At 36.4% G+C, this 14,033-nt stretch overlaps 2 protein-coding genes and 1 pseudogene across 4 annotated transcripts in view; 1 reads left to right on the forward strand and 2 right to left on the reverse strand.

Moving 5' to 3' along the window:
• The window catches only part of LOC125875266 (uncharacterized), a 29,068-nt pseudogene extending 15,970 nt beyond the window's left edge, over window positions 1-13,098 (reverse strand).
• Window positions 1-14,033, forward strand: part of LOC125875232 (probable serine/threonine-protein kinase PBL9) — a 1,122,098-nt gene that overhangs the window by 979,761 nt on the left and 128,304 nt on the right. The gene's annotated exons all lie outside the window — the stretch shown is intronic.
• LOC125875249 (outer envelope pore protein 16, chloroplastic) overlaps window positions 1-14,033 on the reverse strand; it is a 239,923-nt gene that overhangs the window by 37,452 nt on the left and 188,438 nt on the right. The window lies entirely within an intron of this gene.

Consider the following 14,033-nt stretch of genomic DNA (forward strand, 5'->3'; position numbering starts at 1 on the left):
AAAGAAAATAGTGAAAATTTCACAGCTAGTGTTCTATGTTCATTAATACAAAGTCGTCGTGCAAAATAGGTAACTTGTCCTTGTATTTGACATAGAAGTTAAAACAAGGAGGATAAAATAGTACAAAACATTTGCAGATGTATAAACTTGGAAGATAAATGGACCAGATGTCACACCTACCTGCGATTAAAAATGAGGAGATCACCATTTGGAGATTTCAGAATGTGCCATGGAAACAGCAATGCATCCGGATTCAATTCCTCAGACCGTGCATCTAGTTCATTTCTAGGCCAAAGTGTTCCCAATATCCAGCTCCATATACTGCTATTTTTATTTGTTTTGCTTCTTGGGTACAAAGTCTCCACAACCCTCCTCCCCAAATCAGCTCTCCTAATAGCATGATTCTTTCACAACAGGGACACATTTGTTAGTTTTATGAAGTATTAGGGATGCCATACAAAAACCAAAAAAAATAAATAAAAGAACAGTAAGGGTGTACTCAACCACTAGGACAAAAATCTTAAGGTTGTAAAGTAGTAGAACATTCTAAAATTCAGGTATAACATAAAGGAGATACATGAAAGCAATATTGTCTTTTGAATAATAAAACACAGTATCTAAATATAATTCTATATTTGACAGAAATTTTTATATCAATTAGCCTAAAAACAGAAAGTTAATGAATGCTTGTAGGAGAGAACTGTAGATTGAGGGCTAAGTCAACAACAATATGACTTGTGGAGAAGCAAGGAAATACACAGATATTACCCTGTGAAACCCAATTTGAATGCTCAGTTTCTACTTCACTGCCGAAGGATTAAATGGGAAAAGTGTAGGCCGCCATGCTACATTGTGGTTCTTAGGAGAGGAATAAAAAAGATAACATTGAAAAGACTTAACAGTGAGCATGCAATCCTTCATTCTGCTGACTATACGGTAGACCTCTCTTGTAAAAGAACTTGGGACATAATCTTCAAAAGAACCAAAAGGGATATAAGGAAATTCACTTTCGTGGAGTGGAAGTTCCTTTTCTAAGTTAAGGCGACCATGTACTGCAGCAAAAAGTCTGGAACCAAGTGCAGACTTATTTTCTATTAAAAAGATGAATAACATCACTCAAAAATTGCATAACCACATTTGCCTTGCTTTAACCACTATCTTTCACTAGGTTCACTTGACTTTGAAGTATAAACACGTAATCATGGTCAGTTAGCCCAAGTTCTTGAAATTCACATGCGCTCAAATGTTAAAAGCTCAACCCAATGAACTTAGAAATTGAGCTTCTCTTGATAAAGTAAACAAGCTTAAGCTTGAATTTGCTTTATTGGAGCACAAATTATAATGGAAAAGTTGCCTAAATACACAACTTATTTTACTATATTCTCTATAATTCCCTACCATTTGAAAAAGTTACAAAAATCCCTACTTTACGCGATATATCAGTCGGATACATCACTTTACACGATATATCGGTCGGATACATCACTTTACGTGTTTCGGGACATACGCGATAAATTGGGACGTTACTTTACGCAATATATCATTCGGATACATCACTTTATGCGATGTATCGGTCGGACACATCACTTTACGCAATATATCAGGACGTTGAGTGATGTATCCGAAACTGAGACGCAATGTATCAGGATGTTGAGTGATGTATCCGAAATCGGAACGCGATGTATCGGGAAGTTTGGGGATGTATCTGGGTTCTACCAAATTTAAGGGGTTTTGGTAATTCGGAAAAGAATAGGGATAGGATGTAATTATCTCTTAACACTATGGGATTTGTGTAAAATCTACTATAATAATTTAAGGAATTCATTAATTTTTTTTACAAGATGTATGCATGTGTTAGAGTTTAAGTAGGAACACACTAGAACACTAATACTAGATAGGATCAAAACATTTATATTTTTCTGCATAGCTATTATTGAGTTGCCAATATATATTGGATAACAATTAGCTCAACTAATTTATATCTTTCCTTTATTTTCAATATATAAATACGTAGAAGTTTGAAAAAAAAAGACCCTAGGAACTTAAATGAGTCGAACTTGTACAAGCTCAAATTGCTGATTAATAATGAGCTTAAGCCAGGCTATATTCACCAATACACAAGCATTGGTATTTTGACTATTGCTCATAGCTTCAGTTTTGTGTTCTTTTACCGAACTATTTACTCACTCTTATATAACGAGTTGGAGACTCATCTCATGTATATATTATTTTATGGTGAGTAGAAAGACTCGACTTACAAAATATTTCCATAGTTTCACATGAAACACAGCACGGAATTTTTAAGAAATGAATGACTTAATGAATTCTGATCTTGAGACATCAACTTTTTATCTGTAAGTGAATTAACAATTTGGGACATTCCAAAAATTGAACTCTTGTGTGATGAAGTGGTTTTATTTTTCACTTGCCAAATCAGGCTCATCCACACCCTTCTCCTTTTTTGTCCCTCTTAACCATCAATGTTATACAATGAGAAATAGGATATCACACCAAGAAACTTAAAGAGCTCCAATGCAATTACCTCCGAGTCCACAAGATATAGACAGTCCTCAGCGGCATGATAAAAAGAAGCAGTCGGACGCCTTAACTTTGCTGATTCAAATTCTCCATCCTCATGACCAGGGGAAGAACCAATCTACATCAAAACGATAATGTATGCATTAAAAATTCCTTTCATGCTTTAAGAGTAAGATATGACAATCAAAGATGACAAAGCAACCCATGCATGCCTGACACATACAGAGTCTAAGATCATTCCATTGCCATCTAGTACAATAACTCTGTGGTGATTGGAGTCAGAGAGGAAAAGGCGATTGCCACTCTCATCAACGGAAATGCCACCTGCAGGAAAATCCATGGACTTAAGTATAAGAGACAAATGCTAGGAACAAGGGGCTTCAGGAAATTTATAACCCTCGCATTTGTATATGGGAGCTTTCGCGTCTTTTTATCATCTCATGAAAATTATTTTGACAAGGGAAGCTTTTTCAAAAGTAAATTGACATAGCTATAGCTATCAGTCTCAGGTTTCAAAATCTCCCCCCATAAGTCCAAGCTTCCTCATAATGATTCAGAGAGAACACCAATGACATATCTCTTTACCTCTTTCTATCATAGCACTGTTTTATGGCACTGAACATTATCAACATTTATTTTGGAAGTTTAGCAAACTACTCTTCGATGAATATCATTAAATACAATGTTACTCCTCCACTTTATCCTTAGAACCTCTAACTTGCACTAGGTTTACAATCACATCAGTTGGAAGAGCTATAATATATCATTTCATACAACTAATGAAATAACACCTTGAATTCGTCCCTGCTTCAAATGCTTAATTGTTCCTTTCTTGTCTGATTTTCCGTCATTTTACACGGCAACAAAAAGACAAGGGCGAAGGCAGAAGGAATCGGTAGATATACATCATAGTCATAATTTTTTACTAAAGGGAAACACACAAGTCCTATGTTTGAGGCAAAAAATCTCAAAATCCTTGCACCTTCCTAGTAAATAATAAATGGGAATGTCCATAATTATCTTTTCAAATAAGTTCTAAATCAACAGTATGGGACAGCTTGACAGGGGAACCTCTACCTGGAAAGTAAAGAAGCAGGTTTCGCAAGGGAAAACAGAGCTGGTTCCTTGAAGTCATCAGTTGGCTTTACCCATGTGCTTGTCAGATTATGCATGATCTTGGGGGTCTCACTCTCCTGTGCTCTGAAATCCTTGATTGCTAACATTGCAGAATGTAACAGAGAATTAGTTTGAAGACAATAGAAGGAAAATGGATGACAGAGTTCCAGTTCTCAAAATGCCATACACTGACCATCACCACCATTCCACCAGCAAAAGTCACATTTTGTGAAAAATATGCAATTCAGAAGTAATCAATTATCCTTCTTATCAAAAAAAGAAAAAAGGATTAATTATCCTTACTAACGAACTCTTTGGATCAAAGTAGTAACAGCTCCAAGAGATTGAAGGGAAAAAACCCTACCTTTGTCTAGAATCACAATATCTGCTTCCTTCCCATAATAGATTAAAGAACTTTTAGAACCATTAAACAACACATAGCAGGCCTCACAAGCAATCTGAAAAAGGGGGTAGTATGTCAATTCATTAGCAATTAATGGATCAAGCGACAATCACAACATAAGAAACATAAATAAAGGTTGCAGAAGCTCGGATATCAACGAAGCGCAACAACAACAACATACCCAGTGTAATCCCACAAGTGCAGTCGGGGGAGGGTGGTGTGTAAGCAATATTACCCCTACCTTGTGAAGGTAGAGAGGTTGTTTCTGATAGACCCTTGGCTCAGTAAAGCATATCAAAATCAAGTGTGAAAAAGAAATATAGTAATGAAGAAACCATGCTAAAAGTAAATGAGAAGAAAACAGTAGAAACAACAAATAATACAGTAAACGAAGCACAGTAAAAAACAGATAATAATAAAATAGAAAAATAAGAATGTAGGAGAGTAATAATACAAATATCAATAAGGAAAACTAGACAACACTCGACTACCTACCAACCTTCAACTCTAATCCCCGACTTCCATATCCTCCTATCTAGGGTCATATCTCAATAAGTTGCACGTGAGTCATATCGCATCTAATCACTTATCCCAATACTTCTTCAACCTGCCTCTATCTTACTCTCCTATACCCACCATAATCAACCTCTCACACCTCCTCAATAGGGAATCTATGCATCTCCTCTTGACATGCCCGAACCATCTCAGCCTCGCCCCCTCCTTGTCCACCACAGAGGTCACTCCCACCTTGTCCCGAATATCTTCATTCCTAATTCTATCCCTCTAGTATGCCTACACATCTATCTCAACATGCTCATTTCCTCTACTATCATCTTTTGGACGTGCGAGTTCTTGATTGGCCAACACTACATCCTATACAACATAACTAATCAGACAACCACTTCATAGAACTTATGTTAGAATATGAATAGGTTTATACAATCCTATTAGAATAAGAATATGTTTATACAATCCTATTAGAGTAGGAATTGGAATAGAAATAGAAATAGGAATACTAAATAGTATCCTACTTGGTAAAGGATTGTATTCTAGGGTCTATAAATAGGGTCTCAATGTAATAATGTAGACACGATAATAATTCAATAATATTCTTTTCCTATATTTCTCACATGGTATCATAGCCTCTACAATCTTGGTAGAAAATTAAAGAGTTTCCGCTGCCGGCAGGTGGCTATTACCCATATATGCCGCCCGTCTGGCCAGTGATTATGTTAACAAAAGTAGGACAAATGATACATGCATGAATTCCATGTTCAAGGGAAGAAACTCAGCCAGACAGGTCACCATGCATCAATTTTTGGTGACTTTCTAGGGTTGTTTTGTGTCAACCCCATATCCGTTGGTATTTGTGTAGACCGTTCCATCTTCCCGGTGACTACTTTTTCATATTTAATTTATATAGTACCGTGCCATCATTTTGGTAACTACTTTCTTATATCTAATTTGTGTAGCACTGTGCCATCATTCCGCTGACTACTTTTTCATATTTAATTTTTGTAGCACCGTGCCATCATTCTGGTGACTACTTTTTCATATATAATTTGTGTAGCACCGTGCCATCCTTCGGGTGACTACGTTTTTTTTTTGCATATCTGATTTGCGTAGCACCGTGCATCTCTCCGGACTACTTTTCATATTTAATTTGTGTAGTACCGTGGATTTTTTCCAAACTATTTTCTCATATCTGAGTTGCATAGCATCATGCGTCTTTTCAGTGACTCCTCAGTTTTGATTTGCATAGTTCCATTCGTTTTTTCGGTGACTCCTCAAATCTGATTTGCGTAGGGTTGTGCCATCATTCCAACCCTACCCATATAATTTTTCTTTTTCAGTAGGGTTGTGCCATCATTCCGACCCTACCCATATTATTTCTCTTTTTCAATGGGGTCGTTCCCTCAATTCGAACAATTCTATATAATTTCTATTTTCTAGTTGGGTCGTGCCATCATTCCGACCCTACCTATATAATTTTATTTCTTAGATTGTGACCACCTTCAGCCATCAAATCTAATACTCCGGCGTATGAGCATGTTCCGACCAATTTTTCGGTGACTTTCTTGTTTAATATCGACTCATCTATTGATTCCAACATGATCCATATACTTTATACATGATTTTGAGCACTTTGTTGCTCAGGGGGAGTTTAATAGCCTTGTATGTCAATTATGTGAGTCACTCTATGGTCTAAAACAGTCTTTGCAAGTTTGGTTTGGGAAGTTTCAACACTGTAATTTTATCACTCTGTGTTTTATCGGCATTATGCATCAAATTCAGTATTCCATGAGAAGACCAAGCACATTGAGATTGATTGTCAATTTTGTGACGTCGAGTGATCAACTTGCAGGTATCTCACCAAGCCCCTCATCGGTCCTCGTGTTAATTACATTTGTAACAAGCTAGGTACATGAATTGTATTACTATAAATAGGGTCTCAATGTAATAACGTAGACATGGCAATAATTCAATAATATTATTTTCCTATATTTCTCACAACTATTAAGTCTTGGTGGCACATCTTTATCACACAAGACACCGGCGCGAGCCTCCATTTCATCCACTCTGCTCTAATACGATGAGTGACATGATCATCAATTTCCCCATTTCCTTGGATTATTGACCCAAGATACTTAAAATTTCTGCTCTNAGGATTGTATTCTAGGGTCTATAAATATGGTCTCAATGTAATAATGTAGACATGACAATAATTCAATAATATTATTTTCCTATAGTTCTCACAACTATTAAGTCTTGGTGGCACATCTTTATCACACAAGACACCGGCGCGAGCCTCCATTTCATCCACTCTGCTCTAATACGATGAGTGACATGATCATCAATTTCCCCATTTCCTTGGATTATTGACCCAAGATACTTAAAATTTCTGCTCTTGGGATGATTTGTGCATCAATCCTCACTTCCAGATCTATCACATGAGTTACGTCACTAAACTTGCACTCCAAGTACTGTCTTGTTCCTACTTAACCTGAACCTTTTAGACTCTAGGTCTGTCTCCAAACCTCTAACCTATCGTTAGCTCTGCTGCATGTTTCATCAAACAACACTATGTCCTTAGAAAATAGCATAGACTACGGCACCTCTCTTTGAATATGCCACATCAATTCATCTATCAACCAATGCAAATAGAAACGGGCTAAGAGTTGATCCCTGGTGTAACCCCGTCACCCCTGAGAAGTGCTCTGAATCTCTTCCCATTGTACTCACTAGGTCTTGGCTCCCTTTTACATGTCCTTAATCGCTCTAGTGTAAGCTACATGTACACATTTAGCCTCCAAACACTCCATAAAAAACCCTAGGGTCTTTGTCATACACTTTTCTAGGTCAACAGAGAGAAAATATCACCCAAAACCAACATATTAAGCATCTGTTGTCTTAAAATATAGGCTTAAGTCATCTACGGTTCCTTAAAGTTGTTTGCATATTTCACTTAGACACTTCAACCCAGTCTTACCTATTTAACACTTCTACCACTTTGGATTGATACCATCTATTTGACATTTTTTTGACAATCAACCAAAAAAAATATAAAATATGTGTAATACACTCGTGATGACATGGCACAATGACGTGTTGAATGATGACATGTGTCATTTGGGTCCAAAAAGTTATTAAAAAATATATTCCAATATAAGTGAAAGAAAAAAGAAAAATGATTTTTAAGTAATAAAATAATAGGAAAAAAACAAACTATGTTATCCCTACACAACTCACCCAAACCCTTCTCTTGCTACCCATTGGAACACAATCCACCCACTATCTCCTTCACTTTTTCATAAATCAACAGAACGGTAGATGTAGATTCAAAAATAGAAACGAAACAGAACTCTAATAGTGACAGTGTTCTATATCCAGAGGAAAAAATTCGCAAGGTGGAGACATTAATGGCAGAGGTGTGGTCATTGTTTAAAAGAGAAGGAAGAAATGGGCGTGATGGCGACAATAATGACAGATCTGGGAAAAAAATAATAGTAATAGAGGAAGTGAAGTGGCCGGAGAAAAAAGAGGAAGAAGAGGAGTGTAGCAGCGGCGAGGCGGCGGCAGATTGGTTGTGTGGCAGAGAAATTGATGGCAAAGAGACAAGGAAGAAGAACAAAAAAATTTAAAAGACAAAATGGCTAATTAAATGCTCTCCACGCATCCATCCAACGAGAGTTACACTCAATGTGCCATTTGGGTAAAAAGTGTTTAAGTGGTTCAAATTCGAAGTGATAGATCCCAATAGATATAAGGCTGGGTTATGGTGTTGCAAGTGAATTATGCAGACAACTTTAAGGGACCATCGATGACTTAAGCCTAAAATATATAGAGGGCAACAAGAAACAAAGAAATACTCAACACCCAAAAAACATGGACAAATTGCAAGAAACAGAAGTCATATCTTAAACCAGGTACACAACCAAGAAGCTTTTGATGTGGGCGCTGCAAGCTTAACAATTAAGCACAACATTTCCAATCCTGACCCATATATCAACACGAATATATGCCCAAAGGATATAGAAGATCGAACATAGCTAACATCGAATTGCCTATTAAAAACATGAAAAGAAAGATTGATGACATAGGCATACCCCACAATACGCATTGCATCTTCTAGCACAATGCCAATTTGCTCTAATTTAGACGAGATTCTAGGTCTAACAACCAGATAAGCCCCATTTTGCACATAAAAGGAGATTTAGTTGAGGACTAACACAAAATTCGAACTACTTAAGAATATTGTTAAAGAAGTCAAAATCTAATGATGAGGTTATGTTGAGTTCATCCATTTGGTCCACAATGGGACTCTATTAACAATTTTAAACAATTTTTGAAACATTATTCTCTAGTTTATAATTCATTTCGGTTTTCATAGTTTCTGTTTTGACTTATAAGAGATAGGGACTTACTACTCCTTCTCTCCCTGTTTAAATCATTGTGTTATTCATAATCCCTACAATAGTATATGATACAATGTTTCAAAAATGTACCAAAAACATGAAATTACTCATTAACAGAATAGAGAAATAAACATAGAAGGGAATGTCTATTGTTTTAACCCATTATTATTTTCTTAAAACCAATGATAGAGTTTATCTTGCTTTCTTAAGAACATTAGCAAGGATATGATAGACACATAAACTTTACATGCTAAAGGAAACCAAGTTAGCAAATATATATATAAGAAAGAACAGTATCCAGGTACTAATAGCAGAAAGTTACGATCTTCATTGAATAGTCAAAATTTGCAACTCCCTTCTGACTAAGTACAAATATTTCAAAAGAGAGTCCCATCCTTTGAAACAGCTATCAAGTCGTACGACACAATATATGAAAAAAAGCAGATTGAATAAGATCCTTCACACTGCACTGATTTAACAACAAATTATGTGAACATACCTCCAGAACATCCTTGTTAGCTAGCAGAATAGGAAAGGCTATGTATTCTTTCAAGGTTCTCCCAAGCAGATGTGTGCAAATATCAATGGAGCAAAGTGGGATCTTCGTATCCTGGAAACCAATTATTTGAAGGAAAGGATATCTGCAATATTGGAAGAAAGTAGAGATCTGTAAAAAGATGTATATATGAAAACTAAGACAGAACAAGTTTGCATAAGGATCTAACGCTACCTAAGCTGGAGAAACTTTACTTTCTCAAGCATGCTAACAAAGTTTGCCTCTGTGATTGAGGAACTATCCACGAATCCAGCTACGAGAACTAAGAGAATGCCATCTTTCAGAGATTTCTTATCCGGAATTCCATTGAACCAACAGTGAGAAGGGCCTGTACATTTTGTTCAAAAAGCAACAGCAAATGAGGCAAGTGTGAATATATATATATATCCAGTTACACAAACCAGATAACCAACAAGTTAGCAGTGCCAAAATTCAGCAAGAAATGTGAAGAATATAGAGCATAATAAAGAAAGACATTGATAGCACAACCAAGAATTTTGTGATTAACTTTGCCATAATCCACTGCTATTGTATAGCATCATAAATAATCTGCTTATGGGCATTCCATCATTAACAAGTTGAGTAGACAGGGATCGATGAATGCAAAATTGACATGAAATATTCAATCAAGTAGAATTCACAACATTTACTAAAAAGAAACCACCATTACATGCATTAGAAAATGAAAGCAAAGAAACATGTTTTTGTTCTCTGACTCCTCTTGGCATCGTCACTGATGACTTCCTTAAAATGTTGAATCCAACTGTAGACCAATATTTTCACTTTTTACTAATATTGGTATGAAGTTATCCAAAAGTAGATTTGATAAAAGGACAGAATTTACAGGGGATACTCATGTTGCTTTATAACCTTCCAACAAATTTCCTAGAGAGAGGACAAAAACATAAATTAACAATCACTTCGACTCAGGAAATTATTTTTATAGATGCTCTAGCATTTTCATGATTCACCTGTTAATGAGCTTGTCAACAAAGGGGCAATTAAGTTACAATGGATAATAAGCATGTGTACCATGCAAGCTTGATTCATCACTCTTCTTACCAGACATACACCATCTCACACTTCAAAACTCTTCTAACCATCATCTCTCACTCCCGGGTTAGGGCATGTAGTAGACGCAAGCATGGGAATAAGCAGAATCAAGCAAAGGTGTAACTAAATTAAAGTCTATGATGCATTTTCTGCTTCTACACTCTACAGCTGCACAAATGGTGCTATTTGTATTCATAGCGGGTGAGTATTGATGGCTTGCCATGATTTGACTACAATGAAGCAGTCTCATCATATAATATGTGGATTATGGCTATGCTTGCTTCATTGTTAGCAAATGTTAGAGTCATCTAAAAGCAGTGCCGATTGGAAGGGAAACCCGGTGCACTGAGCTCCCTCTATGCGCAGGGTCCGAGGAAGGGCCGGACCACAAGGTCTACTGTGTGCAGCCTTACCTGCATTTCTGCAAGAGGTTGTTTCCACAGCTCGAACTCATGACCTCTTGGTCACACGGCAGCAACTTTACCAGTGCCGATTGGAAGAATAAAGAAAAGAAATTTCATCAAATTGGATAGGAATTATGGTCATTGGATATATTATGACTGTAGCAAGTTCATTAGAATGTGCTGATGTTCTGGAGCTAGAAGGGGTCTAATGCCAGATGGCTAACCTTGCTTGCTTGGGAAGTCTTGCAAAAGATTCAACTGTTGCTAATTTTTAACTGATGGAAGAGAAAACAAAACAGACGACATGATGGTCTTTGTGTATGTTGCTGAAGCAGTCATCCTGCTACTCAAGGAGCTTTGATGGTGATGCAAACTAGAAGTCCTAACACTCATAGTTGATCTTCTGGCAAATATGTCGGTAAGGAAGATAGATTGGTCACTGTGACATGAAATCAAGATCATACTGTTCTTTATTGGAACAAAAAAGCAAATTCAAACAACTGTGGATAATAGATTACCACTCAGGCACACTTGCTTTTGCAAAAAATAAGGTACACCATATACCAAACTAGAAAATGAACTGAGTTCAAACATGCAATTCACACATTGACGCATACTAATAAAGCCTCAACTGAAAATCTCCATGGATAGAATCTTAATGACATAAGAAGCATGAATATGTATGCTTATGCCGCAAGTAATTTATTATATGCATCCATCTACTAAACATTGAGCTCTCAGGACTCCATTCACTGATAAAATCTACAGAAGGTACATGATTAACTCAACTGCTAACAAGTTAGTCCAGTGCAACAGTCATTTATTGTCCATTTGTACAACTCTTCAGGCCATCATCTAGGAAAGGGAAAATTAATTAAAAATTTCCTCCAGCTCAGGATTTTTTTTTCTTTTCTTCATAGGTAAGTTTCTTCAACTCGGCTTATTAGATTAGTTGGTCAGAAATCCATCAAGCTTTAGATGCCAATACTACCAAATCAACGAAATTTTTCCAGAACTAGATGAATTTTGCCTGCTAAAACCTATTGGTAGCTACACATATTCCATGTGTGACCTCAGTATGTGGCTTCATCCTCACAATTTTATGAAAAAAACAAAATCACATTTACCAAGTGAGAGTAGCTTACCTTCAGGTTCATCAATAGTAGACTTAATGAAGGAGGGTAAATCGAGTTGTACAAGAGGCTCCGACACTGCTTCGGATATAGTTGAATACCTGTAAGAGACTGTCAAGGACAAGTAAAGACTACTAAAACCTCCAAAATAGTAGGCTGAAAAAAATTCAAACTACTACATGGAGCACTAAAAAAACAAAATTTCAGAATTAATAATCAATCTTTTTCTTTTTTTTCTCTAAAATCTCTTTCCTCTGATAAGTATAAAACCGATAAAAATTCTATATACCAAGGTAACCGAAGTTTTCTCCATATTAATGCATATATACGGCACTAGAGAAAAACTAGTCCTCAAATAACTTTATCCATAAAGGAATTAAGCAAGAAACTTTGAGGACAACTATGCATCATCACATTATATGTTTCATAACATATAGGAATAGAAAACACTTTCAGGAAATTTATTTATGTGAGCTGAATCAAACATCAACTGAAAAAATGATTTTCTCGTCTCCTCTTTCTTACTGAAAGTCGAAAGAATTTTAATAAAGAATATTTACAAAATGATAATGAGATAGCCCCCATTACTTTGGTACCCACACAGAGTAAGTCAAATGCAATTACCTTCAAATAGAAATCATGAATTCATTGATGTCCAATCAGGTGGAAACATACTTTTAAATTCCAGCAAATAGAAATTGTTACCTATGATCCTAATGACATCGATATCGGCACCTTGAATTGATGTCTGCACGTAAATTTTTCGAATAATTCAAAAGAGGCGGCAGCAAAATGCTGTCTTTTACGAGTAGATTATTACACCTGTTTGCTGTCCAGAATCATAAAATTCATATTAGCAGAAACATATTAAAAACATTAGCCAAATAACTAGCCATAAGAAGGAGGAAGTACCAGCAGGAAGAAGAGGGAGCAGCCTATAAGCTTCTTTCAGGAGTCTAACTCAGAGAGCCATAGCCATACCCGTCTCTCCTTTTCAGCTCTTCAAACTTCACGGCAGGGAAGCTTTAGTATTTTAGGGCTAAAATGTATTCAAATATTTTCTTGAAAAATACAATTAGCTAGTATAAATTTTACATTTCAACAAGATTTAGCTTCTAGAATGCTGTAGTAGGGGCCGTTCAAAATTGAATGGAACCGAAAGTAATAATCCAAACCTATAATTTGGTAATGGGTTGAGTTTGTCCACCATAAAAGAAGTCATTCAAAAATAACTTTCATTCATTTAATGACAAGAATTTTCTCCAAACCTAATAAATTAAAGAAAGCTTAATATTATCATCATTTTTGTCTTGATAAATAACAACAACAACATACCCAGTGATGAGGTCTGGGGAAGGTAGAATGTATGCAGACCTTACCACTACCTCGGGGAGGTAGAGAGGTTGTTTCCGAAAGACCCTCGGCTCAAGTGAAGAAAAAGGAGACAGTGAAGAACAGATAGTAAGCAACAAGAAAATGGTGCAAAGTCAACCAGAAGGGAGCAAAGACAATAACAAAATAGTGTGATAATCAATAAACAACATACTAGGACGAATTATTGAAACAAGAACAAACAATGTTATATATCAAAAACAAGAACTACAATAAAGCAACTAGTAAAATGGCAAACACCAACTATCCTAAGTAAGACAACCCTACACTACCTACTAACATGCTATCCTAATATATGTCATCCACACTTTCCAATCTAAGGTCATGTGCTCGGTAACCTGAAGTTGCGTTATCCTGTCTTATCACCTCTCCCCAATAGTTCTTCGGCCTAGCCCTACCTCTCCTCGTACCCTCTATAACCAACTTCTCGCACCTCCTCACTGGTGCGTATACGCATCTCCTCTCTATCTCAGTCGCGCTTCCTTCATCTTATCCACCACGAAGGCCCCTCCACCTTATCCT

Source organism: Solanum stenotomum, chromosome 8 (assembly GCF_019186545.1).
Source record: "Solanum stenotomum isolate F172 chromosome 8, ASM1918654v1, whole genome shotgun sequence".
Lineage (NCBI taxonomy): Eukaryota > Viridiplantae > Streptophyta > Magnoliopsida > Solanales > Solanaceae > Solanum > Solanum stenotomum.